This window comes from Rhipicephalus microplus, chromosome 3, assembly GCF_043290135.1.
Source record: "Rhipicephalus microplus isolate Deutch F79 chromosome 3, USDA_Rmic, whole genome shotgun sequence".
Taxonomy (NCBI): Eukaryota; Metazoa; Arthropoda; class Arachnida; order Ixodida; family Ixodidae; genus Rhipicephalus; species Rhipicephalus microplus.
In genome coordinates this window covers 169,413,118-169,428,221 of record NC_134702.1, presented here as the reverse complement: position 1 = coordinate 169,428,221, position 15,104 = coordinate 169,413,118, and the positions used below count along the sequence as shown (strand labels likewise).

Sequence of the window (15,104 nt, the reverse complement as noted above, 5' to 3'; positions counted from 1 at the left end):
CATCATTGAGGAAATCGCATATTTCTATAGTCAAATATAATGGCAGCGCTGTTCAATGAAATGTATTTCATGATATGCGCACCGGTAACTCGTGCTGCCATAGTATTACAACAGGCAATAAAAAAAGATACCGCTAAAGTCGAGAGCGCTTTCGAGGTGCCGGGGTCTGAACCCGGGACTACTCACATGCAAAGCGAGCGCTCTACCACTGAGCTACAACCCCGTTACATCTGGTAAACTCATTAACGAGTTTCTTGTTGCTCATCAGCTTGTTTTAACAATAAAATAAATCAATAGTTGAAATAAACAAAATCATCTCGTCATTGCTGCCTGATACAGTTTTTTCATCATTGCGAAAAGCCGCATATTTCTGTAGTCAAAGATAATGGCAGCGCTGTTCAATGAAATGTATTTCATGATATGCGCACCGGTAACTCGTGGTGCCATAGTATTACAACAGGCAATAAAAAAATATACCGCTAAAGTTGAGAGCGCTTTCGAGGTGCCGGGGTCTGAACCCGGGACTACTCACATGCAAAGCGAGCACTCTACCACTGAGCTACACCCCCGTTACATCTGGAGCACTCATTAACGAGTTTCTTGGTGCTCATCAGCTTGTTCAAACAATAAAATAATCAATTAGTTGAAATAAACAAAATCATCTCGTCATTGCTGCCTGATACAGTCTTTTCAATATTGAGGAAAGCCGCATATTTCTATAGTCAAAGAAAATGGCAGCGCTGTTCGATGAAATGTATTCCATGATATGCGCACCGGTAACTCGTGGTGCCATAGTATTACAACAGGCAATAAAAAAATATACCGCTAAAGTTGAGAGCGCTTTCGAGGTGCCGGGGTCTGAACCCGGGACTACTCACATGCAAAGCGAGCACTCTACCACTGAGCTACACCCCCGTTACATCTGGGCACTCATTAACGAGTTTCTTGGTGCTCATCAGCTTGTTCAAACAATAAAATAATCAATTAGTTGAAATAAACAAAATCATCTCGTCATTGCTGCCTGATACAGTCTTTTCATCATTGAGGAAAGCCGCATATTTCTATAGTCAAAGAAAATAGCAGCGCTGTTCGATGAAATGTATTTGATGATATGCGCACCGGTAACTCTTGGTGCCGTAGTATTACAACAGGCAATAAAAAAGATACCACTAAAGTCGAGAGCGCTTTCGAGGTGCCGGGGTCTGAACCCGGGACTACTCACATGCAAAGCGAGCGCTCTACCACTGAGCTACACCCCCGTTACATCTGGAGCACTCATTAACGAGTTTCTTGGTGCTCATCAGCTTGTTCAAACAATAAAATAATCAATTAGTTAAAATAAACAAAATCATCTAGTCATTGCTGCCTGATACAGTCTTTTCATCATTGAGGAAAGCCGCATATTTCTATAGTCAAAGAAAATAGCAGCGCTGTTCGATGAAATGTATTTGATGATATGCGCACCGGTAACTCTTGGTGCCGTAGTATTACAACAGGCAATAAAAAAAGATACCGCTAAAGTCGAGAGCGCTTTCGAGGTGCCGGGGTCTGAACCCGGGACTACTCACATGCAAAGCGAGCGCTCTACCACTGAGCTACAACCCCGTTACATCTGGTAAACTCATTAACGAGTTTCTTGGTGCTCATCAGCTTGTTTTAACAATAAAATAAATCAATAGTTGAAATAAACAAAATCATCTCGTCATTGCTGCCTGATACAGTTTTTTCATCATTGCGAAAAGCCGCATATTTCTGTAGTCAAAGATAATGGCAGCGCTGTTCAATGAAATGTATTTCATGATATGCGCACCGGTAACTCGTGGTGCCATAGTATTACAACAGGCAATAAAAAAATATACCGCTAAAGTTGAGAGCGCTTTCGAGGTGCCGGGGTCTGAACCCGGGACTACTCACATGCAAAGCGAGCACTCTACCACTGAGCTACACCCCGTTACATCTGGAGCACTCATTAACGAGTTTGTTGGTGCTCATCAGCTTGTTCTAACAATGAAATAATCAATTAGTTGAAATAAACAAAATCATCTCGTCATTGCTGCCTGATACAGTCTTTTCATCATTGAGGAAAGCCGCATATTTCTATAGTCAAAGAAAATGGCAGCGCTGTTCGATGAAATGTATTCCATGATATGCGCACCGGTATTCGTGGTGCCGTAGTATTACAACAGGCAATAAAAAAAGATACCGCTAAAGTCGAGAGTGCTTTCGAGGTGCCGGGGTCTGAACCCGAGACTACTCACATGCAGAGCGAGCGCTCTACCACTGAGCTACACCCCCGTTACATTTGGAGCACTCATTAACGAGTTTCTTGGTGCTCATCAGCTTGTTCTAACAATAAAATAATCAATTAGTTGAAATAAACAAAATCATCTCGTCATTGCTGCCTGATACAGTCTTTTCATCATTGAGGAAAGCCGCATATTTCTATAGTCAAAGAAAATAGCAGCGCTGTTCGATGAAATGTATTTGATGATATGCGCACCGGTAACTCTTGGTGCCGTAGTATTACAACAGGCAATAAAAAAGATACCACTAAAGTCGAGAGCGCTTTGGAGGTGCCGGGGATTGAACCCGGGACTTCTCACATGCAAAGCGAGCGCTCTACCACTGAACAACACCCCTGTTACATTTGAAGCACTCATTAACGAATTTCGCGGTGCTCATCAGCTTGTTCTAACAATAAAATAATCAATTTGTTGAAATAAACAAAATCATCTCGTCACTGCTGCCTGATACAGTCTTTTCATCATTGAGGAAAGCCGCATATTGCTATAGTCAAAGAAAATGGCAGCGCTGTTCGATGAAATGTATTCCATGATATGCGCACCGGTATTCATGGTGCCTTAGTATTACAACAGGCAATAAAAAAAGACACCGTTAAAGTCGAGAGCGCTTTGGAGGTGCCAGGGATTGAAGCCGGGACTTCTCACATGCAAAGCGAGCACTCTACCACTGAGCTACACCCCCGTTACATCTGGAGCACTCATTAACGAGTTTCTTGGTGCTCATCAGCTTGTTCAAACAATAAAATAATCAATTAGTTGAAATAAACAAAATCATCTCGTCATTGCTGCCTGATACAGTCTTTTCATCATTGAGGAAAGCCGCATATTTCTATAGTCAAAGAAAATAGCAGCGCTGTTCGATGAAATGTATTTGATGATATGCGCACCGGTAACTCTTGGTGCCGTAGTATTACAACAGGCAATAAAAAAAGATACCGCTATAGTCGAGAGCACTTTGAAGGTGCCGGGGATTGAACCCGGGACTTCTCACATGCAAAGCGAGCGCTCTACCGCTGAGCTACACCCCCGTTACATCTGGAGCACTCATTAACGAGTTTTTTGGTGCTCATCAGCTTGTTCAAACAATAAAATATTCAATTAGTTGAAATAAACAAAATTATCTCATCATTTCTGCCTGATACAGTTTTTTCATCATTGAGGAAAGCCGCATATTTCTATAGTCAAATATAATGGCAGCGCTGTTCAATGAAATGTATTTCATGATATGCGCACCGGTAACTCGTGCTGCCATAGTATTACAACAGGCAATAAAAAAAGATACCGCTAAAGTCGAGAGCGCTTTCGAGGTGCCGGGGTCTGAACCCGGGACTACTCACATGCAAAGCGAGCGCTCTACCACTGAGCTACAACCCCGTTACATCTGGTAAACTCATTAACGAGTTTCTTGGTGCTCATCAGCTTGTTTTAACAATAAAATAAATCAATAGTTGAAATAAACAAAATCATCTCGTCATTGCTGCCTGATACAGTTTTTTCATCATTGCGAAAAGCCGCATATTTCTGTAGTCAAAGATAATGGCAGCGCTGTTCAATGAAATGTATTTCATGATATGCGCACCGGTAACTCGTGGTGCCATAGTATTACAACAGGCAATAAAAAAATATACCGCTAAAGTTGAGAGCGCTTTCGAGGTGCCGGGGTCTGAACCCGGGACTACTCACATGCAAAGCGAGCACTCTACCACTGAGCTACACCCCCGTTACATCTGGGCACTCATTAACGAGTTTTTTGGTGCTCATCAGCTTGTTCAAACAATAAAATAATCAATTAGTTGAAATAAACAAAATCATCTCGTCATTGCTGCCTGATACAGTCTTTTCATCATTGAGGAAAGCCGCATATTTCTATAGTCAAAGAAAATAGCAGCGCTGTTCGATGAAATGTATTTGATGATATGCGCACCGGTAACTCTTGGTGCCGTAGTATTACAACAGGCAATAAAAAAGATACCACTAAAGTCGAGAGCGCTTTCGAGGTGCCGGGGTCTGAACCCGGGACTACTCACATGCAAAGCGAGCGCTCTACCACTGAGCTAACCCCCGTTACATCTGGAGCACTCATTAACGAGTTTCTTGGTGCTCATCAGCTTGTTCAAACAATAAAATAATCAATTAGTTGAAATAAACAAAATCATCTCGTCATTGCTGCCTGATACAGTCTTTTCATCATTGAGGAAAGCCGCATATTTCTATAGTCAAAGAAAATGGCAGCGCTGTTCGATGAAATGTATTCCATGATATGCGCACCGGTAACTCGTGGTGCCGTAGTATTACAACAGGCAATAAAAAAAGATACCGCTAAAGTCGAGAGCGCTTTGGAGGTGCCGGGGATTGAACCCGGGACTTCTCACATGCAAAGCGAGCGCTCTACCACTGAGCTAACCCCCGTTACATTTGGAGCACTCATTAACGAGTTTCTTGGTGCTCATCAGCTTGTTCTAACAATAAAATAATCAATTAGTTGAAATAAACAAAATCATCTCATCATTGCTGCCTGATACAGTCTTTTCATTATTGAGGAAAGCCGCATATTTCTATAGTCAAAGAAAATGGCAGCGCTGTTCGATGAAATGTATTCCATGATATGCGCACCGGTAACTCGTGGTGCCGTAGTATTACAACAGGCAATAAAAAAAGATACCGCTAAAGTCGAGAGCGCTTTGGAGGTGCCGGGGTCTGAACCCGGGACTACTCACATGCAAAGCGAGCGCTCTACCACTGAGCTAACCCCCGTTACATTTGGAGCACTCATTAACGAGTTTCTTGGTGCTCATCAGCTTGTTCTAACAATAAAATAATCAATTAGTTGAAATAAACAAAATCATCTCATCATTGCTGCCTGATACAGTCTTTTCATTATTGAGGAAAGCCGCATATTTCTATAGTCAAAGAAAATGGCAGCGCTGTTCGATGAAATGTATTCCATGATATGCGCACCGGTAACTCGTGGTGCCGTAGTATTACAACAGGCAATAAAAAAAGATACCGCTAAAGTCGAGAGCGCTTTGGAGGTGCCGGGGTCTGAACCCGGGACTACTCACATGCAAAGCGAGCGCTCTACCACTGAGCTAACCCCCGTTACATTTGGAGCACTCATTAACGAGTTTCTTGGTGCTCATCAGCTTGTTCTAACAATAAAATAATCAATTAGTTGAAATAAACAAAATCATCTCGTCATTGCTGCCTGATACAGTCTTTTCATCATTGAGGAAAGCCGCATATTTCTATAGTCAAAGAAAATGGCAGCGCTGTTCGATGAAATGTATTCCATGATATGCGCACCGGTAACTCGTGGTGCCGTAGTATTACAACAGGCAATAAAAAAAGATACCGCTAAAGTCGAGAGCGCTTTGGAGGTGCCGGGGTCTGAACCCGGGACTACTCACATGCAAAGCGAGCGCTCTACCACTGAGCTAACCCCCGTTACATTTGGAGCACTCATTAACGAGTTTCTTGGTGCTCATCAGCTTGTTCTAACAATAAAATAATCAATTAGTTGAAATAAACAAAATCATCTCATCATTGCTGCCTGATACAGTCTTTTCATTATTGAGGAAAGCCGCATATTTCTATAGTCAAAGAAAATGGCAGCGCTGTTCGATGAAATGTATTCCATGATATGCGCACCGGTAACTCGTGGTGCCGTAGTATTACAACAGGCAATAAAAAAAGATACCGCTAAAGTCGAGAGCGCTTTGGAGGTGCCGGGGATTGAACCCGGGACTTCTCACATGCAAAGCGAGCGCTCTACCACTGAACAACACCCCTGTTACATTTGAAGCTCTCATTAACGAATTTCGTGGTGCTCATCAGCTTGTTCTAACAATAAAATAATCAATTTGTTGAAATAAACAAAATCATCTCGTCACTGCTGCCTGATACAGTCTTTTCATCATTGAGGAAAGCCGCATATTTCTATAGTCAAAGAAAATGGCAGCGCTGTTCGATGAAATGTATTCCATGATATGCGCACCGGTATTCATGGTGCCTTAGTATTACAACAGGCAATAAAAAAAGACACCGTTAAAGTCGAGAGCGCTTTGGTGGTGCCAGGGATTGAAGCCGGGACTTCTCACATGCAAAGCGAGCACTCTACCACTGAGCTACACCCCCGTTACATCTGGAGCACTCATTAACGAGTTTCTTGGTGCTCATCAGCTTGTTCAAACAATAAAATAATCAATTAGTTGAAATAAACAAAATCATCTCGTCATTGCTGCCTGATACAGTCTTTTCATCATTGAGAAAAGCCGCATATTTCTATAGTCAAAGAAAATAGCAGCGCTGTTCGATGAAATGTATTTGATGATATGCGCACCGGTAACTCTTGGTGCCGTAGTATTACAACAGGCAATAAAAAAAGATACCGCTATAGTCGAGAGCACTTTGGAGGTGCCGGGGATTGAACCCGGGACTTCTCACATGCAAAGCGAGCGCTCTACCGCTGAGCTACACCCCCGTTACATCTGGAGCACTCATTAACGAGTTTTTTGGTGCTCATCAGCTTGTTCAAACAATAAAATATTCAATTAGTTGAAATAAACAAAATTATCTCATCATTTCTGCCTGATACAGTTTTTTCATCATTGAGGAAAGCCGCATATTTCTATAGTCAAATATAATGGCAGCGCTGTTCAATGAAATGTATTTCATGATATGCGCACCGGTAACTCGTGCTGCCATAGTATTACAACAGGCAATAAAAAAAGATACCGCTAAAGTCGAGAGCGCTTTCGAGGTGCCGGGGTCTGAACCCGGGACTACTCACATGCAAAGCGAGCGCTCTACCACTGAGCTACAACCCCGTTACATCTGGTAAACTCATTAACGAGTTTCTTGGTGCTCATCAGCTTGTTTTAACAATAAAATAAATCAATAGTTGAAATAAACAAAATCATCTCGTCATTGCTGCCTGATACAGTTTTTTCATCATTGCGAAAAGCCGCATATTTCTGTAGTCAAAGATAATGGCAGCGCTGTTCAATGAAATGTATTTCATGATATGCGCACCGGTAACTCGTGGTGCCATAGTATTACAACAGGCAATAAAAAAATATACCGCTAAAGTTGAGAGCGCTTTCGAGGTGCCGGGGTCTGAACCCGGGACTACTCACATGCAAAGCGAGCACTCTACCACTGAGCTACACCCCCGTTACATCTGGAGCACTCATTAACGAGTTTCTTGGTGCTCATCAGCTTGTTTAAACAATAAAATAATCAATTAGTTGAAATAAACAAAATCATCTCGTCATTCCTGCCTGATACAGTCTTTTCATCATTGAGGAAAGCCGCATATTTCTATAGTCAAAGAAAATAGCAGCGCTGTTCAATGAAATGTATTTCATGATATGCGCACCGGTAACTCGTGGTGCCATAGTATTACAACAGGCAATAAAAAAATATACCGCTAAAGTTGAGAGCGCTTTCGAGGTGCCGGGGTCTGAACCCGGGACTACTCACATGCAAAGCGAGCAATCTACCACTGAGCTACACCCCCGTTACATCTGGAGCACTCATTAACGAGTTTCTTGGTGCTCATCAGCTTGTTCAAACAATAAAATAATCAATTAGTTGAAATAAACAAAATCATCTCATCATTGCTGCCTGATACAGTCTTTTCATCATTGAGGAAAGCCGCATATTTCTATAGTCAAAGAAAATAGCAGCGCTGTTCGATGAAATGTATTTGATGATATGCGCACCGGTAACTCTTGGTGCCGTAGTATTACAACAGGCAATAAAAAAAGATACCACTAAAGTCGAGAGCGCTTTCGAGGTGCCGGGGTCTGAACCCGGGACTACTCACATGCAAAGCGAGCGCTCTACCACTGAGCTACACCCCCGCCCCGTTACATATGGAGCACTCATTAACGAGTTTCTTGGTGCTCATCAGCTTGTTCAAACAATAAAATAATCAATTAGTTGAAATAAACAAAATCATCTCGTCATTGCTGCCTGATACAGTCTTTTCATCATTGAGGAAAGCCGCATATTTCTATAGTCAAAGAAAATAGCAGCGCTGTTCGATGAAATGTATTTGATGATATGCGCACCGGTAACTCTTGGTGCCGTAGTATTACAACAGGCAATAAAAAAAGATACCACTAAAGTCGAGAGCGCTTTCGAGGTGCCGGGGTCTGAACCCGGGACTACTCACATGCAAAGCGAGCGCTCTACCACTGAGCTACACCCCCGTTACATCTGGAGCACTCATTAACGAGTTTCTTGGTGCTCATCAGCTTGTTCAAACAATAAAATAATCAATTAGTTGAAATAAACAAAATCATCTCGTCATTGCTGCCTGATACAGTCTTTTCATCATTGAGGAAAGCCGCATATTTCTATAGTCAAAGAAAATAGCAGCGCTGTTCGATGAAATGTATTTGATGATATGCGCACCGGTAACTCTTGGTGCCGTAGTATTACAACAGGCAATAAAAAAAGATACCGCTAAAGTCGAGAGCGCTTTCGAGGTGCCGGGGTCTGAACCCGGGACTACTCACATGCAAAGCGAGCGCTCTACCACTGAGCTACAACCCCGTTACATCTGGTAAACTCATTAAAGAGTTTCTTGGTGCTCATCAGCTTGTTTTAACAATAAAATAAATCAATAGTTGAAATAAACAAAATCATCTCGTCATTGCTGCCTGATACAGTTTTTTCATCATTGCGAAAAGCCGCATATTTCTGTAGTCAAAGATAATGGCAGCGCTGTTCAATGAAATGTATTTCATGATATGCGCACCGGTAACTCGTGGTGCCATAGTATTACAACAGGCAATAAAAAAATATACCGCTAAAGTTGAGAGCGCTTTCGAGGTGCCGGGGTCTGAACCCGGGACTACTCACATGCAAAGCGAGCGCTCTACCACTGAGCTACACCCCCGTTACATCTGGAGCACTCATTAACGAGTTTCTTGGTGCTCATCAGCTTGTTTTAACAATAAAATAAATCAATAGTTGAAATAAACAAAATCATCTCGTCAATGCTGTCTGATACAGTTTTTTCATCATTGCGAAAAGCCGCATATTTCTATAGTCAAAGATAATGGCAGCGCTGTTCAATGAAATGTATTTCATGATATGTGCACCGGTAACTCGGGGTGCCGTAGTATTACAACAGGAAATAAAAAAAGATACCGCTAAAGTCGAGAGCGCTTTGAAGGTGCCGGGGATTGAACGCGGGACTTCTTACATGCAAAGCGAGCGCTCTACCACTGAGCTACACCCCCGTTACATTTGGAGCCTTCATTAACGAGTTTCTTGGTGCTCATCAGCTTGTTTAAACAATAAAATAATCAATTAGTTGAAAAAAACAAAATCATCTCGTCATTTCTGCCTGATACAGTTTTTCATCATTGAGGAAAGCCGCATATTTCTATAGTCAAAGAAAATGGCAGCGCTGTTCGATGAAATGTATCTCATGATATGCGCACCGGTAACTCGTGGTGCCGTAGTATTACAACAGGCAATAAAAAAAGATACCGATAAGTGGAGAGCACTTTGGAGGTGCCGGGGATTGAACCCGGGACTTCTCACATGCAAAGCGAGCGCTCTACCACTGAGCTACACCCCTTTTTTTTTCTTTCTTGCCTGTTTTCGGCTCACATAAACAATACACATATTAACTGATAATTACACAACACAATCCAAAACATTGTAAAAACCATGGCTCAAACGATGTGGCCACGCATCTGTTAAAATGTTTTTATCGTCGATAGTAATTCGACGCGCAGCAGCCATTCTGGGGGGAATTCCTGCAACTTTTGTTCATCCACAAAATTTCTTATATACTCTTTGAAGTACTGGGTGGGTGCTCGTGCATCTACATCAAAGTGCATGGCTGCCATCCTGGATTTCCAAATGCTATGAAGAGCCATAAGCATTATCATATCATATGGGGTACCGTCGTCACTTTGTATATGCAAATAGCGGATGCCATATGAATTTATGGGGAAGTCTTTTTGATCGTGCGCTGGAGCACGTCCCAAAGAAAGACAGCATCCCAGCAGTCAATGAATACATGCTCAATTGTCTCCTCCTTTCTGCATATTATGCAATGCGTGCCCCAAGGAACGTAGAACCCCTTTGCAGCCATCCAGGTTTTGACGGTCAGCGTACCGGTATGTAATTTAAAAAAGAAATTCTTAGCACCTGGCGATATTTTCATCGCCTTGACGCGCTTCAGTACAGTGTGGCCATGGCATACAATGTAAAGGGACCGATACATAGGCACTGGTAAAAACACATCACATAAGTCCTTGTACAACTTTCTTCGTCGGACTTGACTCAAATATTCAAGTGAAAACCGCACTGACAGAAACCTACAAGAAAGTACAACTTCGCGGAGAAAGCCATAAACACCACCAGGTACGCTGCAGGTTGATACAACCATGTTAGGCAAGTAATGCCCCAGGCGAAGTTGACAGACAGTGCGAAGGAATGGGTTGTCGACGTCTCTAAAGAAACAAAATCGATTGACTACCTGTCTTAAAAACAAATGCGACAAGCCGAGTCCTCCATTTCGCACTCGAAGAAATAAATTGGTCCGACTCGATCTTTTCCAAGACGATTCCCACACAAAGACAGCGAACACACGGTGAAATTTTTGGATGTTTACCCTTGAACAATGTAAGACTTGTAAGATATACCAAATTTTACTCACTAAGAATATGTTGCAAATTGTGGCTGTAGAAAACATAGACCAATTCCAGCCATTCCACTTGTTCACTCTTTCCCGCAGGTTATCCACTTGGCTCCTCCAGTACGATTCGCTGTCTTTGTAGCATTCGAGGGGAGCACCCAAGTATTTCACCGGTGTCGTAACAAACCTTATGCTGGCAAAACTGTCTGGGGTTTCTGCCCAGTCACCGTGCCAAAAGCCAAGGCATTTTCCCCAGTTTACAGCGCTGCCACTTGCAGCACAGAAGTTAGTAACGCATTTGACAGCATCTGCTATGCTGTCAGAGTCCGCGCAAAAAATGGCAATATCGTCCGCATAAGCTAACAGTCGGACTTCAACCTCGTGCAGCTTAAACCCACGGACACAGTCATTCTCTATGACACTCAAACAAAAGGACTCTATGTACAACCAAAACAATAGTGGTGAGAGAGGACAACCCTGACGGACCGAACGCTTGACTGGGATGCGCTTCCCCACCACCTTGTTAACGATTAGCCGCGTTGAGCAGTCTCGGTACGCCATGACAACCCCCTCTTTGATTATTTTCCCTAAATTCACATAATCTAGGATGCACAGCAGAATTTCATGAGGCACCCTGTCAAAAGCTTTCTCGAGCTCGATTTGCAGCATTGCTACTCGCGCACCATTAGCGTCGCAACATTCGAGGATGCTCCGGGCTGCGTGTATATTCGTGAGGATAGTTCGACCTTTAATGCCGCACGTCTGATGTGGCCCCCCGAGCTCCGTAATGACTGTTTGCAACCTTTTAGCTAGGATTTTCATGAATATCTTGTAATCTCCATTAGTGAGGCAGATTGGGCGGTAAGAATTTACTTTGCGCAGTGCAACGGGGTCTTCCGATTTTGGTATAAGAACAGTGTGAGATGATGAAAAGGACGGGGGTAATATTTTCAGCTCGAATGCCTCATTATAAACGTCAGCTAAGACTGGTGTTATTTCAAACTTGAAACACTTATAAAAGGCGGAAGTCAGACCATCAGGGCCAGGCGATTTCCCGGGATGCATACTTTCAATAGCACTGTTAACTTCCTCTTCCGAAATGGGTTCTTCCAATAATTCTTTTGCATTATTGTCAAGCTTTGGCATCAGCGGTAAAAAATCTTTTTTAAAACGATCGACATCAACTGAGCTGGCGGCGAATAAACCATGGAAGTGCTCAAAGAAAGCACGCTCGATAACATCTGCGACATCGCTGACTTCACCATCGTGTTCAATTTTCGTTATCTGATTACGACGCGCATGCCACTTTTCTGAGCCCAACGCCCTTTTTGACGGTGCTTCTGCCGTTATCAGTCGCTCGGCTCTTGCCCGCACCATAGCACCGCGGTATCTTTCGACATCGAACCGCTCAATTTTACTTTTCAACGCGCGAATATCTTCAAGAAACATGCCGGGCATTCTACATTCTTCGAGGAGCAATTTTTTCAGGTTTCTGCGCATGAGCTTTTCTTCTGCTCCTTTTTCTCTGCTTATAGCGCTCGAGCGTTCCAAAGCCTTTAATTTAACGACCTGCTTGAAGTTCTCCCATTTTTCTCTAAACGTCTTTTTACTGCGAACTTTCATTTTTTCAACTTGCGTCATTACTTCCTCCATAAATTTTTCATCCCTCAGCAGATTCGAATTCAATTTCCATAGTTGCCAGTTGAAGGCCCTTTTCGTTTCTTTCGTGCTAGCTACTACAAAGCTAACCAAGCAGTGGTCACTAAATGAAACGGCGTTAACACGGTATGCCTTGCAAAGCGGTACCAATTCTACACTCACGTACGCCCTATCTAGTCGGGCGTGGCTGGCTGCCTGAAAGTGGGTGTACTGCATAGTCCGGCCACCACCGAGACATTCAGCCACATCCTCCAAACCATGTTCTCTTACTATATCGCTTAAGACAGCCGTCCTTGCATCCCTGTAATGTCGTTCGCTAGTTTTGTCTTTGGCTGAAAGGACGCAGTTGAAATCGCCAATAATGATTAGGAGCCTATTACATTTGGTATACTGCTTTAGTTGTTCGAAAAATATGCGTCTTTCGTCAGTGACAGTCGGTGCGTACAAGCATATTACGCGCCTTTCCAATCCCGAAAACAAAAGATCGCAAACAATGAGCCGACCAGACGGACATGACGTTGAGGCTTCTACTTTAGTACCCAGACTCTGTCTGACGAACAAAACGCAACCGGAAGAAGTCCCTATGGCATGGCTAACTATAACAGAATACCGCGGCAAGAATTGGCGCACCATGCCCCCAGTTTCATCGTCGCCATGGACTTTAGTCTCTTGGACTGCCAGTATGTCAAGGTCGAGGTCACTTACTAGCCGATAAAGTTGACATTGTTTTCTCCGTGAAGCCAGGCCACGCACATTTAAAGTGGCCACACGGATTGAATTTTCTATTTGCACCATTGTAAGGCTACGAAAAACCCAGGGGCATGGCGCTTACCTTACAACTGCAATTCCTTCCTGAACGCCTTGTCCCAGTACAGTCCTTAAGTTGACGAAGGCGGCGTTTCCGCCGTCTTGCGCTCCGACGAAATGTTTGGCCGTGGCCGGATGAGAGGCCGCCGAGCTGGAGTCGTTTTAGCGGGTGGTTCGTCCGGCGAGGCAGCAGTGGTGCCCTTGTCTTTTTTCCCTTCGTCACGGAGACGCTTCCCCGTCACAGTGCCACTGTCGCTTTCAATCCCAGTCATCGGTTCAGCCTCCGAGGGGGTCTCGTCTGCTGAGCCAAGACACGTGTCGCCGGTGCTGCTTGCATCCACCTTTTCACTACTTTAGCCTACGCCTTCATATGGAAGCCCGGTGTCGGGCTTACCTGGTGCTTCACACACTCCCTCTTCTTGACGGCATGACGACCCATCTTCCACAGCAGAGCTCGGGGTAACTCCTGCTGTTTCTTCCGAGTCTGCTTCGTCCATGAGGTGCTCCAGTGCATCACTTTCCTGCGCTGGTCCAGTCACACTGGCATATGTCTTCGCGCAGTCGGCGTCGTCATGGCCGAAGCGGCGACAACGACTGCAGCGGGGTACTCGGCAGTCGCGACGTATGTGACCGGTACTCTTGCACCGTAGGCACAACGGTGCACGGCCCGGAACGAACACGAGAGTCAGCTCTCCAGCAATCTTGAGCTGGTGCGGAATGTCATCCACCTTGACGTCGGAGTGCAGCTTTAGTCCCACAGACCGCGTCGTTGAGCCCTTTTCTGTGATGCCCGGTGCTCGCCACTTCTCCCGTTTCACTTCGAACACTTTCCCATAGGGAGTCAAGGCAACACGCACGTCTTCGTCGGTCACGCCGTGCAGCAACCAGTGAAGCTTCAAGCGAACCTCGCGGTTATTTGGGTCAATGAGCAAACATGGGCGATCCTTTACCTTCACATCGATGGCGGAGAGCAACTTACGAGCAGCCTCAGCACTCGTCAGTGTCACAGCCCATACGTGGTTCATTTGATACGCCTCCAACGCCAAAACGTCGTCGAGCGCACCAATCTTGGCCAAAGTGTCCCGGTAATCTTCGACGCGGTAAGGCCGGGCTCTCGGATCACCATGCATGAAAACGGTATTCGCAGCGATGCGTCCGGAAGGCAGATTGGGCAAAATCACCTGATAATCGTCGGCGCTAGGCGCAAAAACCCTGTCACCGCGGCCCGGTCGGGCCGCTGATACCGCTCCGTCGGAGCCGAACATTCCGCGACCGTATCGCTCGAAAGCCGGAAGTGGAATGCTCTGAGCTACACCCCCGTTACATCTAGAGCACTCATTAACGAGTTTCTTGGTGCTCATCAGCTTGTTCTAAATATAAAATAATTCAATAGTTGAAATAAACAAAATCATCTCGTCATTGCTGCCTGATACAGTTCTTTCATCATTGATGAAAGCCGCATGTTTCTATAGTCAAAGGAAATGGCAGCGCTGTTCGATGAAATGTATTTCATGATATGCGCACTGGTAACTCTTGGTGCCGTAGTATTACAATAGCAAATAAAAAAAGATACCGCTTAAGTCAAGAGCGCTTTGGAGGCGCCGGAGATTGAACCCGGGACTACTCACATGCAAAGCGAGCGCTCTACCACTGAGCTACACCCCCGTTAC

At 44.3% G+C, this 15,104-nt stretch overlaps 19 non-coding genes across 19 annotated transcripts; all 19 read right to left on the bottom strand.

Moving 5' to 3' along the window:
• Positions 1 to 151: 151 nt before the first annotated feature.
• TRNAA-UGC (transfer RNA alanine (anticodon UGC)) lies at positions 152 to 224 on the bottom strand. Its single transcript has one exon. It is a non-coding gene; the product is annotated as a tRNA-Ala (tRNA).
• Positions 225 to 1,187: 963 nt separating this feature from the next.
• On the bottom strand, positions 1,188 to 1,260 carry TRNAA-UGC (transfer RNA alanine (anticodon UGC)). Its single transcript has one exon. It is a non-coding gene; the product is annotated as a tRNA-Ala (tRNA).
• Positions 1,261 to 1,533: 273 nt separating this feature from the next.
• On the bottom strand, positions 1,534 to 1,606 carry TRNAA-UGC (transfer RNA alanine (anticodon UGC)). The gene has a single exon. It is a non-coding gene; the product is annotated as a tRNA-Ala (tRNA).
• A 273-nt stretch (positions 1,607 to 1,879) lies between these two features.
• Positions 1,880 to 1,951, bottom strand: TRNAA-UGC (transfer RNA alanine (anticodon UGC)). The gene has a single exon. It is a non-coding gene; the product is annotated as a tRNA-Ala (tRNA).
• Positions 1,952 to 2,568: 617 nt separating this feature from the next.
• On the bottom strand, positions 2,569 to 2,640 carry TRNAA-UGC (transfer RNA alanine (anticodon UGC)). Its single transcript has one exon. It is a non-coding gene; the product is annotated as a tRNA-Ala (tRNA).
• A 273-nt stretch (positions 2,641 to 2,913) lies between these two features.
• TRNAA-UGC (transfer RNA alanine (anticodon UGC)) lies at positions 2,914 to 2,985 on the bottom strand. Its single transcript has one exon. It is a non-coding gene; the product is annotated as a tRNA-Ala (tRNA).
• Positions 2,986 to 3,259: 274 nt separating this feature from the next.
• Positions 3,260 to 3,331, bottom strand: TRNAA-UGC (transfer RNA alanine (anticodon UGC)). Its single transcript has one exon. It is a non-coding gene; the product is annotated as a tRNA-Ala (tRNA).
• A 274-nt stretch (positions 3,332 to 3,605) lies between these two features.
• TRNAA-UGC (transfer RNA alanine (anticodon UGC)) lies at positions 3,606 to 3,678 on the bottom strand. Its single transcript has one exon. It is a non-coding gene; the product is annotated as a tRNA-Ala (tRNA).
• A 962-nt stretch (positions 3,679 to 4,640) lies between these two features.
• On the bottom strand, positions 4,641 to 4,711 carry TRNAA-UGC (transfer RNA alanine (anticodon UGC)). Its single transcript has one exon. It is a non-coding gene; the product is annotated as a tRNA-Ala (tRNA).
• A 1,309-nt stretch (positions 4,712 to 6,020) lies between these two features.
• TRNAA-UGC (transfer RNA alanine (anticodon UGC)) lies at positions 6,021 to 6,092 on the bottom strand. The gene has a single exon. It is a non-coding gene; the product is annotated as a tRNA-Ala (tRNA).
• Positions 6,093 to 6,711: 619 nt separating this feature from the next.
• On the bottom strand, positions 6,712 to 6,783 carry TRNAA-UGC (transfer RNA alanine (anticodon UGC)). Its single transcript has one exon. It is a non-coding gene; the product is annotated as a tRNA-Ala (tRNA).
• A 274-nt stretch (positions 6,784 to 7,057) lies between these two features.
• Positions 7,058 to 7,130, bottom strand: TRNAA-UGC (transfer RNA alanine (anticodon UGC)). The gene has a single exon. It is a non-coding gene; the product is annotated as a tRNA-Ala (tRNA).
• A 965-nt stretch (positions 7,131 to 8,095) lies between these two features.
• Positions 8,096 to 8,168, bottom strand: TRNAA-UGC (transfer RNA alanine (anticodon UGC)). Its single transcript has one exon. It is a non-coding gene; the product is annotated as a tRNA-Ala (tRNA).
• A 278-nt stretch (positions 8,169 to 8,446) lies between these two features.
• TRNAA-UGC (transfer RNA alanine (anticodon UGC)) lies at positions 8,447 to 8,519 on the bottom strand. Its single transcript has one exon. It is a non-coding gene; the product is annotated as a tRNA-Ala (tRNA).
• A 273-nt stretch (positions 8,520 to 8,792) lies between these two features.
• Positions 8,793 to 8,865, bottom strand: TRNAA-UGC (transfer RNA alanine (anticodon UGC)). Its single transcript has one exon. It is a non-coding gene; the product is annotated as a tRNA-Ala (tRNA).
• Positions 8,866 to 9,138: 273 nt separating this feature from the next.
• TRNAA-UGC (transfer RNA alanine (anticodon UGC)) lies at positions 9,139 to 9,211 on the bottom strand. Its single transcript has one exon. It is a non-coding gene; the product is annotated as a tRNA-Ala (tRNA).
• A 273-nt stretch (positions 9,212 to 9,484) lies between these two features.
• On the bottom strand, positions 9,485 to 9,556 carry TRNAA-UGC (transfer RNA alanine (anticodon UGC)). Its single transcript has one exon. It is a non-coding gene; the product is annotated as a tRNA-Ala (tRNA).
• A 272-nt stretch (positions 9,557 to 9,828) lies between these two features.
• Positions 9,829 to 9,900, bottom strand: TRNAA-UGC (transfer RNA alanine (anticodon UGC)). Its single transcript has one exon. It is a non-coding gene; the product is annotated as a tRNA-Ala (tRNA).
• A 5,127-nt stretch (positions 9,901 to 15,027) lies between these two features.
• On the bottom strand, positions 15,028 to 15,099 carry TRNAA-UGC (transfer RNA alanine (anticodon UGC)). The gene has a single exon. It is a non-coding gene; the product is annotated as a tRNA-Ala (tRNA).
• Positions 15,100 to 15,104: the final 5 nt, after the last annotated feature.